The sequence below is a fragment of the Rana temporaria genome, chromosome 1 (genome assembly GCF_905171775.1).
Source record: "Rana temporaria chromosome 1, aRanTem1.1, whole genome shotgun sequence".
NCBI classification, from domain to species: Eukaryota; Metazoa; Chordata; class Amphibia; order Anura; family Ranidae; genus Rana; species Rana temporaria.
In genome coordinates, this window is record NC_053489.1 from 126,312,836 (window position 1) to 126,337,868 (window position 25,033).

The window sequence follows — 25,033 nt, forward strand, 5'->3', positions numbered from 1 at the left end:
GGGTACAGGGCTAAGCCACACTCTCTGTGTCTTAGGCTTCATGTACATTAGCCTACACTGGCAGCTTGAGTTTAGGAGATTGTCATTTTTGTGCCATAGCTCCAAAACTCAACTCCATAAAAGCATACGTATGTGTCCATGTACATACAGGCTTTTAGCAGAGTTAAAGCGGAGCTCCAGCACCCCACCAAAAGTCAGAAGCTACAAATACTGTAGCTGCTGACTTTTACTATTAGGGCACTTACCTGTCCAGGGATCCCACGGTGTCCTCACCCAAGCTAAATCTTGAATTGGCTCTCGGGTGCTGGCCCTGCCATCTTGGGTAAGGGAAACCGGCAGTGAAGCCTAGACTCACAGCAGGTTTCTTACTGCGCATGAGCGAATTGCACTGCGCTTTCTCAATGGACTGGCTGCGGCGAGGGCCAAACTTCTGGCGGAGTTCGTCACGGCAAACTCAGCAGGAAGTGGGAGTGGGCACCTGTCAAAGCTAGGTACCCGCTCCCCCTCCCCCACAAGGTGCCAAATGTGGCAGCAGTGGGGGGAGGAGGCAGACACGCGAAGTTTAGGTGAGCTTCAACCTCCCTCTCCTGAATGTGGAAGAGTTGCGTTCAAGATAGGAATGTTTTGTGTCGCGACTTAGCTGCGTTTCCCCACAGTTGTGGTAAATATAGGCTAGTGTACATGAAGTCTTATGGACACAGAGAGGCAGCTTGGGAGCGAGCACATACAAGTGCCCCCTTAGCAAGCAACTTGCTATGTGGGCACTCGACAAGGGGGAAGTGCCAAGAGAGCTGCTGTAAAACCATTGCACAGGTAAGTATGACAGGTTTACCATATTAATTTTTTTTAAAACATAAGCTTTTAATATCACTGCTGTGTGCAATCGTTTTTTTCCTGACCATCATTTTCTCCTTTACAATCATTTTAAACCCATGCAACTTATCTACATAATAAAAGTGTAGATATTGCTGACTAACAAAACGTTTCATAAAGACACAAGCCGTTGCGGCCTACACAGATATAAACTAAAACGTAACCTCTGGCTTCCTGTAAAAACGGTCACACTGCATACATCTGCAATAACTTTATTTATCGGATTCATTTAGCAAAGATGCTGCTGGCAGGAGTTTTTTTTAACGTCCTGCCAGTGCATCGCCTCAGTGTGAAAGCCCTCGGGATTTCACACTGATAGCTGGATTCATAAAGACCGCCGCATCTTTAAGGCGGCGTAGCGTATCGTATTTACGCTACGCCGCCTTAAGTTAGATAGGCAAGTACTGTATTCACAAAGGCCCATATTCTCTCTAAATATCCGCCTGCTGCGCTTAAGGCAATTACACTCCGCTGTCCCAACTTACTGGAGCAGGTGTTGTATTCCCCAAACACTTGCTCCATAAGTTGGGACAGCGGAGTGTAAGTGTCCCGGCGTAGCCTGGCGGATCTCCAAGGGGACGGCTTCTATTCAAATGAAGCGCGCCCCCGATGCGAAAGAACTGGGAATGCGCCGGGCTTCAAAAAGCCCAGTGCGCATGCTCCAGTTCTCGGCGGAAAACGTCAATGACGCCGACGTGTGCGTCATTGACGTAAAGTCGTATTCAAGAACGACTTACGTAAACGACGTACCCGACGAAAAAACACGACGGGGACCCGACGCCATCCGTAACATGGCCTACGCGAGACTTGCAGAAACTTACCCCTCATATAGCAGGAGTAAGTTTCCGCTTACGCAAACGACATTAGCGACGGTTACGCGACGCGAACTCGTTCGGGAATCGGCGTAGAAGGATCATTTGCATACGCAAATGACTCCTTCACGTAAATGCCATCTAGCGGCGGCCGGCGTCATTGCATTTAAGATCCGCCAGTGTAAGTGACTTACAGATGGCGGATCTTAAGTGTATCTATGCAAAAATGATTCTAAGAATCAGGAGCATAGATACACTGGCCTAAAAAGGGAGTTACGATGGAGTATCTGACTTACTCCATCGTAACTTCTCTGAGAATATGGGCCAATGTACTTGCCTCCTAACTTACAGCGGCGTAGCGTAAATGGGGCCGGCGTAAGCGCGCCAAATTCAAATTAGGCTGAGGGGGCGTGTTTTATGTTAATGGGGGGTGACCTGACGTGATTGACGTTTTTTACGAACGGCTCATGCGCCGTCCGTGTACATATCCCAGTGTGCATTGCGGCAAAGTACGCCGCAAGGACGTATTGGTTTCGACGTGGACGTAAATTACGTCCAGCCCTATTCATGGACGACTTACGCAAACAACGTAAAATTTTCAAATTTCGACGCGGGAACGACGGCCATACTTAACATTGGCTACGCCACCTAGGGGGCATGTTTATCTTTAGGCGGCGTATCTCTTACGGAAACGGCGTATCTTTACTGCGACGGGCGCACGTACGTTCGTGAATAGGCGTATCTAGTCATTTACATATTCTACGCTAAACTCAATGGAAGCGCCACCTAGCGGCCAGCCTAAATATTGCACCCTAAGATACGACGGCGCAGGCTGTCGTATCTTAGCTAGGTTTAAGTGTATCTCAGTTTGAGAATACACTTAAACTTAGGACGGTGCAGATTCCGAGTTAGGTCGGCGTATCTACTGATACGCCGACCTAACTCTCTATGAATCCACCTATGAGACTGCAGGGGAGCCGTTTTTTTTCAGGCTCTATTTTTAGCCCATAAGCGCCTGAAAAACACCCCAGTGTGAAAGGGGTCTTAAAGTGGTTGTAAAGGTTTATTTTTTTAAATAACAAACATGTCATACTTTACTCCACTGTGCAATTTGTTTTGCACAGAGTGGCCCCCGATCCTGCTGTTTTGGGGTCCCACGTTGGCTCTCGCAGCTCCTCCCCGCAATAGCTAACCCCCTCTGGGAAGCTCTCTCCCGAGGGGGTTAGCTTGTGGGCGTGCTCCCGGATCATTGGATTTGAATGATAGCAGCGGGAGCCAATGGATGTGCTGCTATCAATCTATCCAATCAACGCAGAGACTCCGTGGAGAAGAGGACGCCGGAGGACGCGCAGAGCAGGTGAACGGGCTCAGGTAAGTAAAACGGGGAGGGGGGCCTATGACAGCGAGGCATTTTTTTACCTTAATGCATAGGAGAAACCTTTACAACCCCTTTAACCACTAGAGGGCCGCGCTATAGACGAAAGACGTCCACAGCGCGGCTCTCAAGTGCCGAGTGGACGTCTTTAGACATCCTATTGTTGTCATTCCCTGTGCGCGCCGCTGGGGGCGTGCAGCGGGGAAACAACGTGCCTGGCGCATCGCGCGGGAGACGATGCGAGTGCCTGGCGGCCGTGATGTCCGCCAGACACCCGCGATCGTCGGTGACACAGCAGGACGTGGAGCTCTGTGTGTAAACACAGAGCTCCACGTGCTGTCAGGGAGAGGGGAGACCGATCTGTGTCCCTTTACATAGGGACACGGCATCGGTCACCTCCCCCAGTCAGTCCCTCCCCCCACACAGTAAGAACACAATGAGGGAATACATTTAACCCCTTCCTCACCCCCTAGTGTTAACCCCTTCACTGCCAGTCACATTTATACAGTAATTAGTGCATTTTTATAGCACTGATCGCTGTATAAATGTGAATGGTCCTAAAATTGTGTAAAAAAAAAAAAAAAAAAAAAAAAACGCAAATCGCCGCCATTACTAGTAAAAAAAAAAAATCATAAATCTATCCCCTATTTTGTAGGCGCTATAACTTTTGCACAAACCAATCAATATACGCTTATTGCGATTTTTTTTAACAAAAATATGTAGAAGAATACGTATCGGCCTAAACCGAGGGAATTTTTTTTTTTTTTTTTTTTAAATTGGGATATTATTATAACAAAAAGTAAAAAATAGTGTTTTTTTTCAAAATTTTCTGTTTTTTTATGTTTATAGCGCAAAAAATAAAAAAATCGCAGAGGTGATCAAATACCACCAAAAAAAAGCTCTATTTGTGGGAAAAAAATTCTAAAAATATAATTTGGGTACAGTGTTGTATGACCGCGCAATTGTCATTCAAAATGCGTCAGCGCTGAAAGCTGAAAATTGGTCTGGGCACGAAGGGGGTTCAAGTGCCCAGTAATGATGTGGTTAAGGCCCGTACACATGATCCAAAAAAATACCGCTTTCGAATCGATCGTACAATAAATCGGATCGCTAGTACACAGCTTTCGATAGCCAATCACGACAGTTCATCATAAATATATATATCCGATCGCACAAGCACGAAAATTATTACCGTACAATACCAGATTGTACGATTTTCATTCAATTAGTACAGTTATTGAAAATACAATACAAATACAGTACAACACGTGACATCACTTCCCGATTTTTTATTTTGTCGTACGAGAACTTTTGTAACTTTAGTAAGCTGAAGTTCGCTATACAGCGCGCATGCAAACAAAACAAAAAAACGGACGATCTGCCTTTCAGATTTTCGGCTCGTGTGTACGGGGGCATTACTGGATACTAAATATGATTGTGATTGCTTAATACATCTATCTTATTTTAGTCAATTTTATACTGCTGATCAAATTCACAAAGCTTTATAGCGTTCATAAAACCAAACCATGACCCACAGGGAGCTATTAGTGTAATGGGCCCCATGAAGAATATACAAACTCCATGTAGATGGTGATCCTGAGGGCAAATGAACTGAGGAAAGAAAGGAGGGTTCCCACAAAGCAGCAGAGCTGTATATGATGATGATTTACCGTTGACATTTTTTATAATAGAGATTGCAAAACATTTTAAGACAGACAGGAACACACTGAAGACCACCCACAGGGCCTCATGTTGTGATCAGGAAATGGAAACTAAATGATATCTGACGTTTAATAAATGATCGGCATAAAGAGAAAGGATTCTAACAGCTGTGACAGAGTCTTACGTTGACACGATCATTTAAGACGTATGACAAAAGCCCCCGACATACCTGATTATTAGATTTCAGCAGGGAAGACGGATATTATAATGAAGGACTGTCACGCTGCAGACATAAAGGCCTTCACATTGCTCTGTAAAGCACGAGCCGCCATAACACACAACACAGCTTCCTGAACACAGCTACAGCTCACTTTCACTTTCTCTTCCCAGCACAACCGGCTCCACATAAAAGCTTTCTTCAAATTACAAGCTGCACTGAAACAAATGGCACATTCAATCAGAAAACTCCACATCAAACTGAAATTTCAATCATATATTAATAAAAAAATAATAATAATAATAATAAAAAAATAATAAAAAAAAAAAAAAAAGAGTAACTTTACTCCTCTTGTTTTAATTTTAATCTCAACTGGTCTGCTTATACAAAATGAAACAATATACTCACCTACCCAGCGAATCCATCACAGTCTGATTGTTATCCATCGAAAGCTTTCTATTTTGCGTCTAATGTCCCGTGCACACAATCTGAAAATCGCAGATCATTCGTGCATGCTAGTCGTATATCAAACCTGAAGAGTTTACTAACGTTACGAAAATTGTCGTACGACAGAATAAAAAAAGGTCATGTGTTGTGGTGTATTTGTATTGTATTTTCGGATGACAACTGTACAGAATAAACAAAAATCATATGTGAATTATTTTTCGTGTTTGTCCGATTGGATAATAAATCGGATAAACGGTCGTGATCAGCTCTCGAAAGTTCAGTACCAACGATCCGATTATTGTACGATCACATCGAAAGCGTTTTTTTTTTTTTAGACATCCTTTTGTTCTGAATTAGTTTTTTTTAACAAATTTCCACAAATTCGTTAATTCCAAAATATCCGAATTAACGAAAACCTGTTTAACTACCATATTTATCGCCCTATTACGCGCTTCGGCGTATAGCGCGCACCCCTAATGTAGCCCTGAAATTCCTGGAAAAAAAATGTTTTAAACTTACAGTTTTGGTGTCTTGCAAGGGCGTCCATCGGCGGCCTTGTCCGGTCCGGCGTCCTTCTGCGGCCATCGTGGTGTCCTCCCGCGCTGTCTCCGAGTCGAATCCCCGCTTCCCGCGCTGTGTTTGAACTACTCCGCCGACATATACCGAGCGCAGTACACTCGGTATACTCGGCTCCTCTCGAGTAAAGGACGTACAGGACATGACCGCGAGGGGAGCCGAGCCTGCCCGAGTGTACTGCGCTCGGTATATGTCAGCGCAGTGGTTCAAACACAGCGCGGGAACGAGTATCGGCGTATATCGCGCACCCACGATTTTGCCCTGATTTTCAGGGCAAAAAAGTGCGCGGTATACGCCAATACGGTAATTTTTCAGAATATTTGGAAACTCTTAAATTTGTAAATTCAAAAATTTGAAATCCCGATAAGTTATTATTAGTTCAGATTTTTACATTAACTATTACTAACTGTTAAATTATAGGTATTGGAATTTCCTTTCAAATTTGTATGTAATGCCTCGTACACACGATCGGAATTTCCGATGAAAAAAGTCAGACCGAATTTTTCCATCCAATATTCCGACTGTGTGTATGCCCCATCACGGCGTGGGACTTTCGAGGGGTCAGCTAATCCACAGATGTTTTTTTCACCTTAATGCATAGAATGCATTAAGGTGAAAAAACTTTTACCTTTACAACCCCTTTAATTGCTTGCTGCTGCAATCAGACTCCTCTCACTTCTGCGGTCAGGTCTTCACTTTTCACTAACTACTTTCCCCTCATCAGTCAGACCCCTATGGTAAGGTGACCAGATTTTCAAATTGAAGCCTGGGGACTCCCTGCTGACCATTTTATTGGAGGTGGGACAGGGATGGAGAAGGGGGACAGGGATAATAGCATGAAAAGCACGCTACACCAAATGTTGGGCGTGGCCAGATTGTGCCAACAGCGGGAGTGACCTAAAGGAATATGGTTTAATGATATATTTAGGCCTTCCTGAAATCCATTTGCCCTTAGCTTACGCATGTGTTCTATCAGATTAGGCGACCCGTCAGATTTAGTCACGGAAGTGACGTTCTGTCACGGCCATCTTGGTACACCCTGCACTCGGCTACACTAAGCCTAGAGTCTGAAGTCGCTAAGCGGACATCTTTTTACACCCACTGAAGTCTTGCATTTCACACTTATTTTTACCAGTAAACAGAGCTTATATCGTGAAATACAGTATTTAGAACTCCGTGACACTGTTTTGATGTTGAATTTTAAAAGCAGTGGCAAGCCTGCTGATCTCACACGTTTGCTAATCTGAGAGAACACCGCTGCTTTTATAATTCAACATCAAAACAGCGTCACAGACTTCTAAATACTGTATTGCACGATATAAACTCAGTTTACTGGTAAAAATACGTGTGAAATGCAAGACTTCGGTGAGTGTAAATAAATGTCCGTTTGACGACTTCAGACTGTAGGCTTACTGCAGATGAGTGCGGGGTGGTGTACCAAGATGGCTGTGATGGAACATCACTTCTGTCACAAGATTTGACGGGTCGCCTAATCTGATGGGACACATGCATGCAGGAGTGTGTGCTTAGAAAACCCCTCCTCCTCTCCTGGGATGTATGACATATTTTGCCTAGACAAGAAACCAGGAAGTAACTGAAGGAATGTAAAAAAAAAAAAAAAGAAGTTTAAAACAAGTTTATACAATATACTTACCCTATCTATTTATGAATGCTATCAGCATGAGGATTACAAATAATCAATGTTGATTGGGGGAGTAACGTTCCACTTGAATTTTTACAGATGAAATTGTCACAGTAAATAATATTGCGTTAAAAGAAACAAACATGACCACGGCTTGTTACGACTTTTGAAACTCCCCAAATTTTTTTGAAACAGAAAAGAAACAAACATGAATTCAAACACATTTATAAAGTCTTCTCTTCACTAAACTTTTAATGCAATGCCAATAGTACCCTGAGCACCTCCTTGTGGCCAACTAAAATAAAACATATTGCATACATTGGGGTGGAATATTAGATCTGGTGTGCTTTTATTTATTTTGCACAAAAACAATTCATCCACTACGTTTGCTGGCATATTGGGAGAGAACCTCGCCTGTTAATATTCCACTAGTTTATTATATCTGTAATGCAGTTTCATGGTTTATTGCATGCTTTTTGGTTTACCCCTTAGTTTTGTTATGTTCTTAAATAAATATGTCATATGTCTACATACTGCATATGGAATAACATTGGATAATATGTAGTAATGACAGAACAATCAGAGTGTTCGATCAGTTTAAATATCTTCCCTAAACAGCTGTCACATGCATCTTCTGTGTCTCAAACCCCTGATTGAGCCTCTCCAATCATGTTGTTTATTGGATATATCGGAAGCGTGCCCATCCACAGTATGAGGAGCTCTGGAGTACAAATAACAGCTTGCTTTTTTGCTTACCGTATTTGCCGGCGTATAAGACGATCCCCTAATTTTCCAGCTAAAATTTGAGTTTTTGGATATACTCGCCGTATAAGACTAGTCTGTCTAGAAGCTGAGGGGTAGCCAGAACAACCGCTGACAGGGAAAAACACTGACAGGAACATGCTTTATTCAGCTTTTTCAAATCTCACTGTGCCATCAACATGCCTCACTGTGCCATCAACATGCCTCACTGTGCCATACATCCCATGCCTCACTGTGCCACCCCATGCCTCACTGTGCCACCCTATGCCTCACTGTGCCATACCTTTAGTCCTGTACTGTGGGCGTCCATTATTCAAAAGCCGCGCCTCCTCCTCATGCTGTTCCGTGATAGGCGCCTGTGTTCCGCCTATCACAGAGGTCCTCTCGTCCGAAGCCGAGGATGAGAAGGCATCCGTGATAGGCGGAACACCGAACAGAGGCTCTGCTGGGAAACCAAGTTTTCCGCCTATCATGGAACACCACAAGGAGGAGGCGCGGCTTTTGAATAATGGATGCCCGAGGTCTGGTACCGACGTATAAGACGACCCCCGGGTTTTGAGGCAAGTTTTTAAGCCCAAAAGGTCATCTTATACACTGGAAAATACGGTACACTAATATAATTGTGAAGGAACCATCTCTATGTTGTAGTGCCGGAGAAGGAGAATAAAAGGACAGGTCTAGTTCTTTTGTGTGTCGTGGTGAATTGACAGCACTGCAATGCTGTATACTGGCCTAGGACAACAAGGCCCAGGCCTAGGGCAGCACTTTGCAGGGGGCAGCACGGACAGAGTCCCCGCCAGCTTGCGCTGTTAGTATAGCGCCAGTCTGATGGGGCAGACTGGGCTGAAGGACAATTGTGGGGGGGGGGGGGGGACTGTCCTAATAGCCTGAACCACAAACCTTCCTCACTGTGCTATATGTTTCTGCTTCACCATTGGCATGGTTATATCTTCTTAGTCCTCTCCATAAAATTATCAGAAATTTGTGCTTAAAGTAGAACTATAGGCAACACTTTTTTTTTTCATTTTGGATAGAGTAAGGGAGGGTTATACCATGGGCGTCCACTCCATAGGGCAAGGGAGGGCGCTTGCCCCCCCTAGAAACCAGTGCCATGATTCTCGGGGAGAAAAACAGCAGGCAGGAAGCAAGGCGGCGGCGCGGCGAATCCAATTAGAGCCGCTCTCTCTCTCTTCTAGCTCCAGCTGACAGAGAGGGAGACGATCGGGGGAGATATACAGTACAGCCAGCCCGCGGCTCTCCTCTCCTCTCCCTGTCACAGCGCCGTTGCCGAGTTCTCTGGTAAATGGAGCAGCGGTGCTGTGACAGGGAGAGGAGAGCCGCGGGCTGGCTGTACTGTATATCTCCCCCAATCGCCCCCCTCCCACTCTCTGTCAGCTGGAGCTAGAAGAGAGAGAGCGGCTCTAATTGGATTTGTCGTGCCGCTGCCATGCTTCCTGCTTTCCTCGCCATGATTGGCCACAGCAGAGGGCCAATCAGAAGACTCTGGGGACTGGGGGCATCATGGGAAATGTAGTCCCTTAAGAGTGGCGGCCCCAGCGTGTCCACAGACGCCATGCTAAAACCCCCAGCATGCAAGCACTCTGCTGGGGGGGGGGGTTACAAGAGGAAAAAAAATACTGTGCTCATGCTGGGGGAAGCCAGAGAGAGAGAGAGAGAGATAGCCACGCTGTACCCTTACCAACCAGAGAGCCACGCTGTACCCTTACCAACCAGAGAGCCACGCTGTACCCTTACCAACCAGAGAGCCACGCTGTACCCTTACCAACCAGAGAGCCACGCTGTACCCTTACCAACCAGAGAGCCACGCTGTGCCCACACCAACCAGAGAGCCACGCTGTACCCACACCAACCAGAGATTGAGTCACGCTGTACCCGCACCACCAGAGAGAGAGCCCAGCTGTACCTGCACGACCAGAGAGGGAGAAAGACCGAGCCGCCGCTGCCAGGGTACAGGCATGCTACACTACTGACTAGAGTCACCCCAGGCAACCCAGAGTGAGTGAATGTCCAGCCAGAGGGATCACTGTTGCGGTTTCACCAGGTCTGGTAAGAGGGCCTGTTGGCCATTATCCATTACTTATCCTAGGGACTGAGCCATTAGGAAGTGTCTAACCTGATAGCCTCCCATCTATGCTGGGGGCAATTATTGCAGAAAATGACATCGAATGCTGGGAGTTTTTAGTGCGGAAACGGACACCAGGGCTGAGGGTCATTATTATGTACATTGGTACAGATGCTGAAGTTTTTATTCTAGAAATCTGCACAGATGTGGGGGGTTATTGTTGGTGCGACTGACATCAATGCTGGCGATTTTTATTTTTATGATAATGTTCATGGGCGTCCGCTGAACTTTTTTCAGGGGGGGGGGGGGCATCATTTTAAGTTCATCCATGCTCGGTCACTTTTTGACAATGTCATGAAGGGGAGGGGCTTAGTCATTATCACATAAAGCGCAGGCATGCACAGGTTTGAGAAACCTGATGCAACTAGCAACTTTGAATAACATTATCATAAAAAATTGAGCCCCCCCAAGGAAATAACAACCCCCAGGATCAGTGCCAGTTTCTACAATAACAATCTCCAGCTTTGCTGTCAGTTTCCGCAATAAAAATCGCCAGCATTGATGTCAGTCGCACCAACAATAACCCCCCACATCTGTGCAGATTTCTAGAATAAAAACTTCAGCATCTGTACCAATGTACATAATAATGACCCTCAGCCCTGGTGTCCGTTTCCGCACTAAAAACTCCCAGCATTCGATGTCATTTTCTGCAATAATTGCCCCCAGCATAGATGGGAGTCTATCAGGTTAGACACTTCCTAATGGCTCAGTCCCTAGGATAAGTAATGGATAATGGCCAACAGGCCCTCTTACCAGACCTGGTGAAACCGCAACAGTGATCCCTCTGGCTGGACATTCACTCACTCTGGGTTGCCTGGGGTGACTCTAGTCAGTAGTGTAGCATGCCTGTACCCTGGCAGCGGCTCGGTCTTTCTCCCTCTCTGGTCGTGCAGGTACAGCTGGGTTCTCTCTCTGGTGGTGCGGGTACAGCGTGACTCCCTCTCTGGTTGGTGTGGGTACAGCGTGGCTCTCTGGTTGGTGTGGGTACAGCGTGGCTCTCTGGTTGGTGTGGGTACAGCGTGGCTCTCTGGTTGGTAAGGGTACAGCGTGGCTCTCTGGTTGGTAAGGGTATAGCGTGGCTCTCTGGTTGGTAAGGGTACAGCGTGGCTCTCTGGTTGGTAAGGGTACAGCGTGGCTATCTCTCTCTCTCTCTCTGGCTTCCCCCAGCATGAGCACAGTATTTTTTTTCCTCTTGTAACCCCCCCCCCCCCCAGCAGAGTGCTTGCATGCTGGGGGTTTTAGCATGGCGTCTGTGGACACGCTGGGGCCGCCACTCTTAAGGGACTACATTTCCCATGATGCCCCCAGTCCCCAGAGTCTTCTGATTGGCCCTCTGCTGTGGCCAATCATGGCGAGGAAAGCAGGAAGCATGGCAGCGGCACGGCAAATCCAATTAGAGCCGCTCTCTCTCTTCTAGCTCCAGCTGACAGAGAGTGGGAGGGGGGCGATTGGGGGAGATATACAGTACAGCCAGCCCGCGGCTCTCCTCTCCCTGTCACAGCGCCGCTGCTCCATTTACCAGAGAATTTGGCAACGGCGCTGTGACAGGGAGAGGAGAGCCGCGGGCTGGCTGTACTGTATATCTCCCCCGATCGTCTCCCTCTCTGTCAGCTGGAGCTAGAAGAGAGAGAGAGCGGCTCTAATTGGATTCGCCGCGCCGCCGCCTTGCTTCCTGCCTGCTGTTTTTCTCCCCGAGAATCATGGCACTGGTTTCTAGGGGGGGCAAGCGCCCTCCCTTGCCCTATGGAGCGGACGCCCATGATAATGTTATTCAAAGTTGCTAGTTGCATCAGGTTTCTCAAACCTTTGCATGCCTGCGCTTTATGTGATAATGACTAAGCCCCTCCCCTTCATGACATTGTCAAAAAGTGACCGAGCATGGATGAACTTAAAATGATGCCCCCCCCGAAAAAAGTTCAGCGGACGCCCATGATTATAGCCCCTGTCAGTTTATTTGTTTACCATCCCTGTCCCATTGCAGAGATTTCCCTTCACTTCCTGCCCCATAGTCAAACAGGAAGTGAGAGGAAATATATGCAAATTAGGGGAATCCATTGCCCCCCCCCCAGACCCTAAGAATTAGTGTCCCCACTCAAAAATGTCAGGGTGGGTCTTAAACAGAAAGGGGTGTGGCCTTGACAAAAGTCAAAATTTCCCAACAAGGGTGGATGAATTTCCCAAGCTGTAGTTCTAAGTTATGTACAGTATAATTACCAAAACTGTTGCACTGCCAGAAAGCTAAGTTCACACCTTGGCATGTCAGTAACACACGCAGAGTTGCACACTTCCCCAACCCGCAGAGAAATATGCTGCCTTTGAGCAGATGCTTGGCATTAATTGTTGATAGCACCCCTGTGTATCTGTTAAACTGCACATTTTCACTCGTCCAAACCCAGTGGTGCTGCAGCTTCAATGGTGTTTTTTTTTTAAAGGGTCTGGACTTTTTCTGCATCTCTTGCATGTATTGCAGCCCATTAAAATGAATAGGCTGAACTACAGGCAATGTGCAGAAATGCATGCACGCTTGGTTGGAGCTCAAAACTTTCCAGGTATACTCCACTCATGAAGGGAACCTCCAGATTCCTACATTATACATCCATGTGTTTTCTTGCCAAAGATACTGTCAGGGACCAATCGACTAGAAATGTGCTCCGCGGAGGTTGTGGACCCTACAGGTGACTGCTGAGGGGCGATGACTCCGAGAAGCAACTACACAGGGATGCAGCCATGATCATGGACAGGGACTTGGAGCATAAGAGACCGGCTCTCTATGGAGCCGGTTCACACATCGCCACTGATGTGAATTGCACAGGAGTCCTGTGTGTCTTTTTGTCTGTTTCAGGTCCGAATTCAGCCCAAAATTCGGGCTGAAATTGGACCTGAAAACGGTGAATGGAGACATACTGGACTCCTGCTGTGAGCCTCATTGTGTTCCAGTGTGAACCCAGCGTTAAGGGGTGCTTGGCCTCTACTGGGGATCACAGCAAAGATTTTAGAGCTTGCTCTTTGCCTACAAAGCCTCCATGGCCAGTAGGTACCAAGAGGAAAAATACAAACTCCGCACGAGATGGTACAGGACACCAGAGGTGATCCAAGGTATGCCCCCCCCCCCCCCCCCCCCAGGTCACAAATACCTGTTGGTGGTTACGGTGCCTCCAATTGAAACGCACTGGCTTGCTCAAACTAATGAGATCCAAGAGATGGAAAAACCTAACCAAGATGCTAAGGGAACAAGAGGAAAAGTACTGGAAAATTTGGACTCCTTATTTGTTTTATAAAGCTCAAACTATACTAGCTTCCCAACCATAGGTAGAGGTGAGATATCACGGCACTCTATTCGTTTCCTGGAGGTGAAAGGTTCCTCGGGGTGTCGGGCCAAGAGGTGGGGGGGGGGGGGTTTCTTCCTGCTGCCCACTTTTTTTCTTCTTTCCATTTTCCTCTCCCGTTCTCTTTATTCCTCGTCACCCATCCCCTCTCACTTTTCATTTTATTTATACAGGGGTTTAGTGTTGCTATTCCCTATACTGGAACAAAACAAACGTATAAGAAAACAGTAGATTCCAGTGGTGTGTACAAGAAGCTCTGCTGAATACACATCAAACACTGCCTACACTTATATTTGACTTTATGTTTTTGTGTACAATATTTCTGTATTTCATGCTAATATGTACAGTGCCTTGAAAAAGTATTCATACCCCTTAAAATTTTCCACATTTTGTCATGTTGCAACCAAAGACGTAAATCTATTTTATTGGGATTTTATGTGATAGATCAACACAAAAGTGGCACATAATTATGAAGTGGAAGGAAAATGATAAATGGTTTTCAAAATGGTTTACAAATAAATACGTGAAAAGCGCGGTGTGCATTTGTATTCAGCCCCCTGACTCAATACTTTGTAGAACCACCTTCGGCTGCAATTACTGCTGCAAGTCTTTTTGGGGGATGTCTCTACCAGCTTCTACCGTCTAGACTCTAGAGAGTGACGTTTTTGCCCATTCTTCTTTGCAAAATAGCTCAAGCTCTGTCAGATTGGATGGAGAGCGTCTGAACAGCAATTTTCAAGTCTTGCCACAGATTGGATTTAGGTCTGGACTTTGACTGGGCCATTCTAACACATGAATGTGCTTTGATCAAAACCATTCCATTGTAGCTCTGGCTGTATATTTAGGGTTGTTGCCCCGATGGAAGGTGAACCTCCGTCCTAGTCTCATGCCGCGTACACACGGTCGTTTTATGTGATGAAAAAAAATGACGTTTTTAAAAACGTCACTTTAATTGACCGTGTGTGGGGGAAAACGTTGTTTTATGTCTTCTAAAAAACGACCAAAAAAAATTGAAGCATGCTTCAATTTTATGTGTCGTTTTTCAAAACGTCAACTTTTACTTCACAGAAATTGACCGTGTGTAGCAAAAACGTCGTTTAAAACGAAGTTTTTTCATCCGCGCATGCCCAGAAGCTACTTATGAAGCGAGCTTCAATGGTAAAACGTGGTGGAACATAACCTCGCTTTGCTAGAACATTGTGAGAAAAACGATGGTGTGTAGGCAACTTCGTCTTTGAAAATTGAAGTTTCAAAAACGTCGTTTTTTACTTCACAGAAAATGTCGTTTTTTTTCATCACATAAAGTGATGGTGTGTATGCGGCATCAGTCTTTTGCAGACTCCAATAGGTTGTCTTCTAATTTTGCCCTGTATTTGGCTCCATCCATCTTCCCATCAACTCTGACCAGCTTCCCGTCCCTGCTGAAGAAAATCATCCCCACAACATGATGCTGCCACCACCATGTTTCACAGGGGGTGGGGATGGTGTATTCAGGGTGATGTGCAGTTTTAGTTTTCCGCCACACATAGTGTTTTGTTTATATGCCAAAAAGTTCAATTTTAGTCTCATCTGACCAGAGCACCTTCTTCCACATGTTTGCCGTGTCCCCCACATGGCTTCTCGCAAACTGCAAATTGGACTTCTTATGGCTTTCTTTCAACAATGGCTTTCTTCTTGCCACTTTTCCATAAAAAACTGATTTGTGGAGTGCACGACTAATACTTGTCCTGTAGACAGATTCTCCCACCTGATTTAAACCTTTAATTGCTGTACTACCGTGTCACAATCGCATTCATTTCATGGCAATCATGGGTTTAATCATATTTTTACCACCCCAAATCCCTGCCCCTCTAGCTTCTGAGGCAGCAGACAAAGTTGTACACATGCCACAGCAGGAATTAAGCACATCAGTGTGAAAGCAGCCCTATACTAGTATGCCCAGTGTATTGCTTCACACTGACCTGAAGATCTCTTCTTTCTTGCTGCTGGCACCACTCTGAAGACTGCTAGCCGGGATAAGAGATGAAGTGCAGTTGGTATTACTTGGCATGGGACAGGAGCCGGCACTACAGAGAAGGCATCGGCTTATGCGGTTCTTACACCCTACTACAGCTCCAACTTTACAAGTAGTCCCTCTGCATTGCACTCTGATGCTCTAGGATGACGGGTCAGCAAGCCCAGACCATGGTCTATCAGTCACCTGTCCGCAATCTACTGGTTGTTGACCCACTGTCTCAATTAGGAGAACTAAGTGCCATTTGGGTCTGCTGGTTCGTTCCTCCAATTTCTGCACGACTCAATTCTGACAGGTTTTCCTGACAAGAGAAAAATGGTGACAGGGTAAGGAACTCCAGCTGATTGACAGCCTTAACACTGTTCTGTGAAGGCCCTCCAATCAGCTCTCAGAGCTCTTCTCACTGAGCTCTGCAGAGTGCAATTTCAGCTCTCTGACAGCTCAGACAAGCTTTACAAATTCTGGATTTTGAACAGCTGTAGAGGAGAGAATAGATGGCAGATAAAAAAGGTAAAAAACTTATTTAGGAGGATTTGTTTAAACTCTGTATCACCTATAGGGTACTTTCACACTGAGGCGCTTGGTGCGCTGGCGGTAAAGGGCCACTATCTTTAGCTGCGTTTTACCGTTGTGTTTGCCGTGATTTTCAGGTGCTAGCGGGCGAAAAGGGGTTAAACCTGCCCGCAAAAACGCTGCTTCGCGGCGGTTTGGAGGCGCTGCCCCATTGATTTCTATGGACAGGGGCACTATAGGAGCAGTATTTTTACCGCACCTCAAAGATGCGGCTTGCAGGACTTTTTTTAGCATCCCGCCAGCGCAATGCTCCAGTGTGAAAGCCCTCAGGCTTTCACACTGGATAGAAAGGAGCGGCTCTTTCAGGGAGCATTGCAGGCGCTATTTTTGTCGCAATAGCGCCTGCAAAGCGCCTCAGTGTGAAAGCAGCTGAAGACAGTCATTTCACTGGGTGTTTGTAAGGGTAACAAGATAAAGATGAAATTGGATTCGGGAACAGATTTAAGCAATGGGTAAGGATACTATATGCAGCCCCGCGATCTAAGCTATTGATTAATGGGATATTGACCCTATCAATTAACTTATTTAGGGGTATGAGGCAGGGGTGTTTGCTGTCTCCTCTATTTGCTATTTCAATTGAGTCATTAGCCTTACAATTCCGTCAGTCTTAAGAATATAAGGGGATAGAAATGGGCGACAGTACAGAACAGATTGGACTGTATGCAGATGACATCATATTGTATATGCGAGATACACAGGATACCCTGAGGAATGCTAGGAGTATAATAGATACATTTGGTAGTTACTCAGGACTTAAGATTAATTGGCAGAAGTCTTTTCTAATGCCAATGCATCGAGAGGGGGAAATGGAGGAGATGACGGATACCCCACTTAAGATAGTGGACTCCTTTAAATATTTAGGGATCCATATAACAAGACAATCCCAGGCGGCATTGGAGGCCAATGTTCATCCATTGATAGAGTATATTAAAGTCAAGTTGAGGATTTGGAGTACACTTCCTTTGTCAGTGGTGGGAAGAATACATTTAATTAAAATGATCCTACTACCAAAGTGTAGGTATATCTTCTCACACCCCCCAGTAGTAGTGCCAAAAAAGTTCTTTAAAAAATTTAATTCACAATTTATAAAATTTATATGGGCAAAAGGTAGATGTAAAGTAAAGCTGAAAACATTACAGCGCCCAAAGACAGAGGCAGGGTTGGCACTGCCAGATGTCTATTTGTATTACTTGGCAGGACAAATGAGACATTTGCGTAAGGTTTACACAGGAACAAAGCTCGGGAGTAGAGAAGTATTTGGTAAATATATTACAAGCTGAGAACTTTTTGGTAGTATTAGAGACAAATTGTATACATACACTAGGGGTCAAGATCCCCATGCTCTCATTGGTACGATCAGTATGGCGGGAGGTCAAAAAATGAATGGGCTTCATGGATATCCCTGCTGATCTATCTATGTGGGATAATCCCTTGTTTGGAGAACTATATACATTCGAGGATAGTATATTTTGGAAGCAAAAAGGAATAGTAGCTCTGGAACAGGTATACCAAAGTGGGAATATATGCTCATTTGATTATTTGAAAACACAATATAAACTAGTCGATACATTCTTTTATAGATTTTTACAGTTAAGACATGCGTTAAGTGCCCAATTTGGTAGTAAAAGTATAGATATATCTAGTAGACATGTGCAATTCGTTCTGTTTCTAATTCGTTTTTTTACGAAAATTCGGAAATTCGTGAATTACGAATTTTCGTATTTACGAATTTTTTATTTACGAATTTTCGGACTTCCGAAAATTTTGAATTTACGAATTTACGAATTTTCGTATTTCCGAAAATTCGAATTTACGAATTTACGAATTTTCGTATTTCCGTTTTTACGAATTTCGGAAATTCGTATATTCCGAATTTTCGAATTTTTCAATTTTCGAATTTTTCAATTTTCGATTTTTCGAATTTTTCAATTTTCGAATTTTTCAATTTTCGAATTTTTCAATTTTCGAATTTTCGAATTTTCGAATTTTTCAATTTTCGAAGTTTCGAATTTTCGAATTTTTCAATTTTCGAATTTTCGAATTTTTCAATTTTCGAATTTTTCAATTTTCGAATTTTTCAATTTTCCAATTTCGAATTTTTCAATTTTCGAATTTTTCAATTTTCGAGTTTTTCCAATGTCGAATTTTCGAATTTTTCAAGTTTCGAATTTTTCAATTTTCGAATTTTTCAATTTTCGAATTTTTCAATTTTCCAATTTCGAATTTTCGAATTTTTCAAGTTTCGAATTTTCGAATTTTTTCAATTTTCGAATTTTTCAATTTTCGAATTTTTCGAATTTTTCAATTTTCGAATTTTTCAAGTTTCGAATTTTCGAATTTTTGAATTTTTCAAGTTTCGAATTTTCGAATTTTTCAAGTTTCGAATTTTTCAATTTTCGAATTTTTAAATTTTCGAATTTTCGAATTTTTAAATTTTCGAATTTTCGAATTTTTAAATTTTCGAATTTTTCAATTTTCGAATTTTTCAATTTCCGAATTTCGAATTTTCGTATTTCTGAAAAAATCGAAATTCGAAAATTGAAAAATGCTGAAATTGAAAAATTTTACAATTTTCGAACTTCAATTTTTTCAATTTTCGAACTTCGATTTTTTCAATTTATTTTTTTTTAATTATCGATATTTCGAATTTTCGAGATTCGTAAATACGAAAATTCGAAATTGGAAAAATTCGAAATTTGAAAATTGAAAAAAATCGAAGTTCGAAATTTGAAAATTGATTTCTCCATTTTCGAATTTTTCAGAAATTTCGAATTTCGAATTTTTCAATTTTCGTATTTCTGAATTTTCGTATTTCCGAATATTTTCGTATTTCCGAATTTTCGTATTTCGAAATTTCGAAAATAGAAAAATTTGAAATTCAAAAATTCGAAATTTCGAAGAATTCGAAATTTCAAAGAATTCGAAATTCGAAATTTCGAAAATTGACAAATTCGAAATTCGAAATTTCGAAAACTGAAAAATTCGAAAATTAGAAAATTCGAAAACTGAAAAATTCGAAATACGAAATTACGAAAATATGACATTTCGAAATTTCGAAAATACAAAATTTCGAAATTTCTCCATTTTCGAATTTTAACAATCACTTTTCCAATTTCGAATTTTTCAGAAATTTCGAAATTTGGAATTTTTCAAATTTCGAAAATTCGAAATTTCGAAAATTGAAAAATTCGAAATGTCAAAAATCGAAATTTCGAAAATTGAAAAATTCGAAAATCGAAATTTCGAAAATTGAAAAATTCGAAATTTCGAAAATTGAAAAATTCGAAAATTGAAAAATTCGAAATTCAAAAATTGAAAAATTCGAAAACTGAAAAATTAGAAAATTGAAAAATTCGAAATTTGAAAATGGAAAAATTCGAAATTTCGAAAATTGAAAAATTCGAAATGTCAAAAATCGAAATTTCGAAAATTAAAAAATACGAAAATCAAAATTTCGAAAATTGAAAAATTCGAAATTCAAAAATTGAAAAATTCGAAAACTGAAAAATTCGAAATACGAAATTACGAAAATACGAAATTTCGAAAATACAAAATTTCGAAATTACGAAAATTGAAAAAATTCGAAATTTTTCCGAATTTCCGAAAATTCTTTTTTTTTTTTCGTTTCATTCGTTTTTTCCGTTTCATTCGTTTTTTTCGTTTCATTCGTTTTTTTGCTTTTTCGAAAATCCGAAAATTTCCCGAATTTACGAAAAAAGCAAAAAAACGAAAAAAATTTTTTTTTTTCAAAATTTACGAAAAAATAAAAAAAACGAATGAAACAAAAACGGAAAAAATTTTTTTTTAGAATTTCCCGAATTTACGAAAAAATAAAAAAAAACGAAAATAACATAAACGAAAAAAACTAATTTTTTGGCAGTGCACATGAAATTTCGAAAATTGAAAAATTCGACAATTTCGAAATTTCTCCATTTTCGAATTTTAACAATCACTTTTCCAATTTCGAATTTTTAAATTTTCGAATTTTCGAATTTTTAAATTTTCGAATTTTTAAATTTTCGAATTTTTAAATTTTCGAATTTTCGAATTTTTCAATTTTCGAATTTTTCAATTTTCGAATTTTTCAATTTTCGAATTTTTCAATTTTCGAATTTTTCAATTTTCGAATTTTTCAATTTTCGAATTTTTCAATTTTCCAATTTCGAATTTTCGAATTTTTCAAGTTTCGAATTTTCGAATTTTTCAAGTTTCGAATTTTTCAATTTTCGAATTTTTCAATTTTCGAATTTTTCAATTTTCGAATTTTTCAAGTTTCGAATTTTTCAAGTTTCGAATTTTTCAAGTTTCGAATTTTTCAAGTTTCGAATTTTTCAAGTTTCGAATTTTCGAATTTTTCAGGTTTCGAATTTTTCAATTTTCGAATTTTTAAATTTTCGAATTTTTAAATTTTCGAATTTTTCAATTTTCGAATTTTTCAATTTTCAATTTCCGAATTTCGAATTTTCGTATTTCCGAAAAAATCGAAATTCGAAAATTGAAAAATGCTAAAATTGAAAAATTTTACAATTTTCGAACTTCAATTTTTTCAATTTTCGAACTTCGATTTTTTCAATTTATTTTTTTTTAATTATCGATATTTCGAATTTTCGAGATTCGTAAATACGAAAATTCGAAATTGGAAAAATTCGAAATTTCGAAAATAGAAAAATTTGAAATTCAAAAATTCGAAATTTCGAAGAATTCGAAATTTCAAAGAATTCGAAATTCGAAATTTCGAAAATTGACAAATTCGAAATTCGAAATTTCGAAAACTGAAAAATTCGAAAATTAGAAAATTCGAAAACTGAAAAATTCGAAATACGAAATTACGAAAATATGACATTTCGAAATTTCGAAAATACAAAATTTCGAAATTTCTCCATTTTCGAATTTTAACAATCACTTTTCCAATTTCGAATTTTTCAGAAATTTCGAAATTTGGAATTTTTCAAATTTCGAAAATTCGAAATTTCGAAAATTGAAAAATTCGAAATGTCAAAAATCGAAATTTCGAAAATTGAAAAATTCGAAAATCGAAATTTCGAAAATTGAAAAATTCGAAATTTCGAAAATTGAAAAATTCGAAAATTGAAAAATTCGAAATTCAAAAATTCGAAAACTGAAAAATTAGAAAATTAGAAAATTCGAAAACTGAAAAATTCGAAATACGAAATTTCGAAAATACATTTCGAAATTTCGAAAATTGAAAAATTCGAAATTTGAAAATGGAAAAATTCGAAATTTCGAAAATTGAAAAATTCGAAATGTCAAAAATCGAAATTTCGAAAATTAAAAAATACGAAAATCAAAATTTCGAAAATTGAAAAATTCGAAATTTCGAAAATTGGAAAATTCGAAATTCAAAAATTCGAAAACTGAAAAATTCGAAATACGAAATTACGAAAATACGAAATTTCGAAAATACAAAATTTCGAAATTACGAAAATTGAAAAAATTCGAAATTTTTCCGAATTTCCGAAAATTCTTTTTTTTTTTTCGTTTCATTCGTTTTTTCCGTTTCATTCGTTTTTTTCGTTTCATTCGTTTTTTTGCTTTTTCGAAAATCCGAAAATTTCCCGAATTTACGAAAAAAGCAAAAAAACGAAAAAAAATTTTTTTTTTCAAAATTTACGAATTTACGAAAAAATAAAAAAAACGAATGAAACAAAAACGGAAAATTTTTTTTTTTAGAATTTCCCGAATTTACGAAAAAAATAAAAAAAAACGAAAATAACATAAACGAAAAAAACTAATTTTTTGGCAGTGCACATGTCTAATATCTAGATTCCCCCTTATAGGAATTATGAGAACTCAAGGACCAAAGGGATTAGTATCCAAGCTGTACACATTTTATGCAGGCCAAGATACGGGACTCTCCGCTTCAGATTAAGAGGAAGTGGCAAACGATATGTCCATCTATGACGAATGAGATTTGGGGGGAAGCCTGCAAATCACATTTAACAGTATCACCTGCAAGCAATAATAGATTGATACAGTTTTACATAATACACCAGGAGAGTAGTAAACGTGGAGTGTGCAAGATGTCACCTACCACGGGCTGACTTGGAGCACATGATGTGGTCTTGTCCGGGCATCAGTAGATATTGGAGATATTGGTTATATTGGTTGATTGGTTGATTGGTTTTGGATATACTATCAGAAGTGGTGGGAGGATGCGTCCCATGTCTATTGGGGTTAATCGAGAGACAGAGGTGGAATGTATATGCTAAGACTTGTTTACAAAGAAACTTTATTTATGGCCCGCGAACAAATTGTACTTGGATGGATGCAACCTACGCCTCCTTCAAAGGGACAATGGCTTGGGCGGTAAATCAAATCCTTCCATATGAGAAACTATTGTAGGAGCATAGAGGGACACCCCAGAAATATTATAGAATTTGGGATGAGTGGTTGAACTGGGGGTTAACTCTTAGTGGAGAATAAGTAGAAGAGGGGCACTAATAGAAGGAAATTCTGATTATTGGAAGTCAGTAAAGAGGGGGGGGAGGGGCACTGCAACCAGGGTAATGGGGTAGTTTGTCTTTATTGTTTTGTTTCCTTTTTGTTATCTGTTGTTTTTTCTTTTTCAAGGTGGAATGTAATGTATAATGACACTTTTTCTGTTGATGTGGTTGTATTTATGAAATGGGAAAAGATTTAATGAAGAAACATAATAATATTGACGGATGTAGACATTTAAAAAAAAAAAAGATAAAGATGAAAAAGTTATGCTTTTGTAGGAACCGGACCGAGAGAAAAATATTTGCAATGCTCTTTAATCTGTCAAATTATAAATAGGATCCAAGACAATGGACGGTCACTTCTTTTCTGCACATACAGAGCTGGACAACTGAACACCTTATTTTGGTGACAATCAATTGCCGGGACCACCCCTGTGTACTCGTATGCATATTAACAACAAATCAGAAACTCTACAAGGACTTATGAGGGTGTGGGGGTGTTTCTCTTTTCCACAATACTAAAACTGCTAAATATTAGTAAGTGAGACCCCCAGGTGGCAGCCCTCAGCCTCGTTAGAGCAACTGATAAAAGGATATGTAACATAAGCAAAGTATCAAATCAAAAGGCAAGAGCATAATCCTAAACAAACTGGGATCAGGGCAGCCTGTGTTTAGTCATTACATAGGCCGAAAGCCAAGACAGGCGGTGGGTAGACTGAAAACAGGAACCAAGGAGACAAGCCAAAGTCATAACCAGAGAAGCAGTCAGAAATCATGAAACAGGATACCACAGCATTTGAATGGATCAATAGGAACCATCTGTTCAGGTACTGACATGGTGCGCCGAGCAGAAATTGTACTAGCTGACGGTGATGTTGCAGGTATGCTCAAATATGTGTAAGCTTAAGTTCTGTATTTCAGAAAGCAGATGGTATATGCAGGCTGCTAGAAAGCGCACACCAGTCCCACCAAGAAGGTCGAAGTTGGAAAGAAACTAACTGCATACAGTACCAGAGGTCCAGCAGCCACCTTATTTATACTGTGGATCTTACAGCTTTTCCCTTTTTTGTATGACAATTTTCTTGAGGTTGGAATATGTTATTTACATACAGTGCCTTGCATACCCCCCTTGGCTTTTTACCTATTTTGTTACATTACAAACCTCTAGTTTTTTTAATCTGAATTATATGTGTTTAGCGCCTGGATACTTCTAAGAACCGGTGCCAATTTAAATTTAGAGGGGGTCAGAGAGTTAGTTGGCTCTGACCAGTCTAATTTGTTTAAATGTGGGTCTCTGTCTCAGCTTGGCTGTGCTGTGAGCTCATTCTGTCGTTTCTGGGGTGCTGATTCCACCCCAGGACGACAGGTGGCAGCAGTGGAGTCGAGGTTTGGGTGCTTTTCCCCCAGCAGCCTATCAGGAGGCGTTTTCCTCGCTGTGCATGCTGGGGGAGGGTATTTATGGGGCAGACGCCATTGATCGGAGTCTTCTTCCAGTGTGGCACCCACCTTTAGGGTGACCTCATAATGGCACTCTGGCGAAATGGCCTTCCAGGCCAGTGTGCCGTGCCACACGGTGTTCCTGGTTCCGGGACCACGTTGGTCCGGAAAATTTGAGCTGTGGCTGGGCCCCAGTGATCGACTGGGTCCCAAATCCTAAGAAGATCCCAAGCGTTGTTTCTTTGAGAGGAAGCTGTTCAGTGGGGAGTCTGCCTGAGGAGAGCCAAGAGAGGCTGGCAATCCAATAGGGTCTCAACCATCCCCCGGGGATCCACCAGGGATCAAGGTAACCCGGTACTGAAAGGCTGGACGTTGGTCACCTATCTACTAACTACCTGAAGGAGATCCAGGTGGGAAGTCTATTAAGGAGGATTATCGCCGCTATCTCAAGTCTGTGGCAGAGACTTTTCCCCCCAAAGTTCCGAGTGATACTCTGGCTGCCAGGTCAGTGAGAGAGGCCTGTCCAGGTACACTATACCCACTCTGGCTGGAGTGGCAAATAAGAAAGTGTTGTTGGAAGCAGGACTGTTTCCCTATTGCTACGCCTGAATCTGCTGTTTTTGCCTCTGCTGAATCTCTACTCTTCACCACAAGTTTTATTGTTTTTACCCGACTAGGTAATAAAGAGCACAGAAAAAAAAAAACACACCTGT

At 41.5% G+C, this 25,033-nt stretch overlaps 1 protein-coding gene across 1 annotated transcript in view; it reads right to left on the reverse strand.

Annotated features, from left to right (window-relative positions):
- Positions 1-25,033, reverse strand: part of ERAP1 (endoplasmic reticulum aminopeptidase 1) — a 111,381-nt gene that overhangs the window by 49,389 nt on the left and 36,959 nt on the right. The window contains exon 2 of the mRNA XM_040342557.1: positions 4,952-5,157. The gene's annotated coding sequence lies outside the window, so the exon portion shown is untranslated. The remainder of the gene's footprint in view (positions 1-4,951; positions 5,158-25,033) is intronic.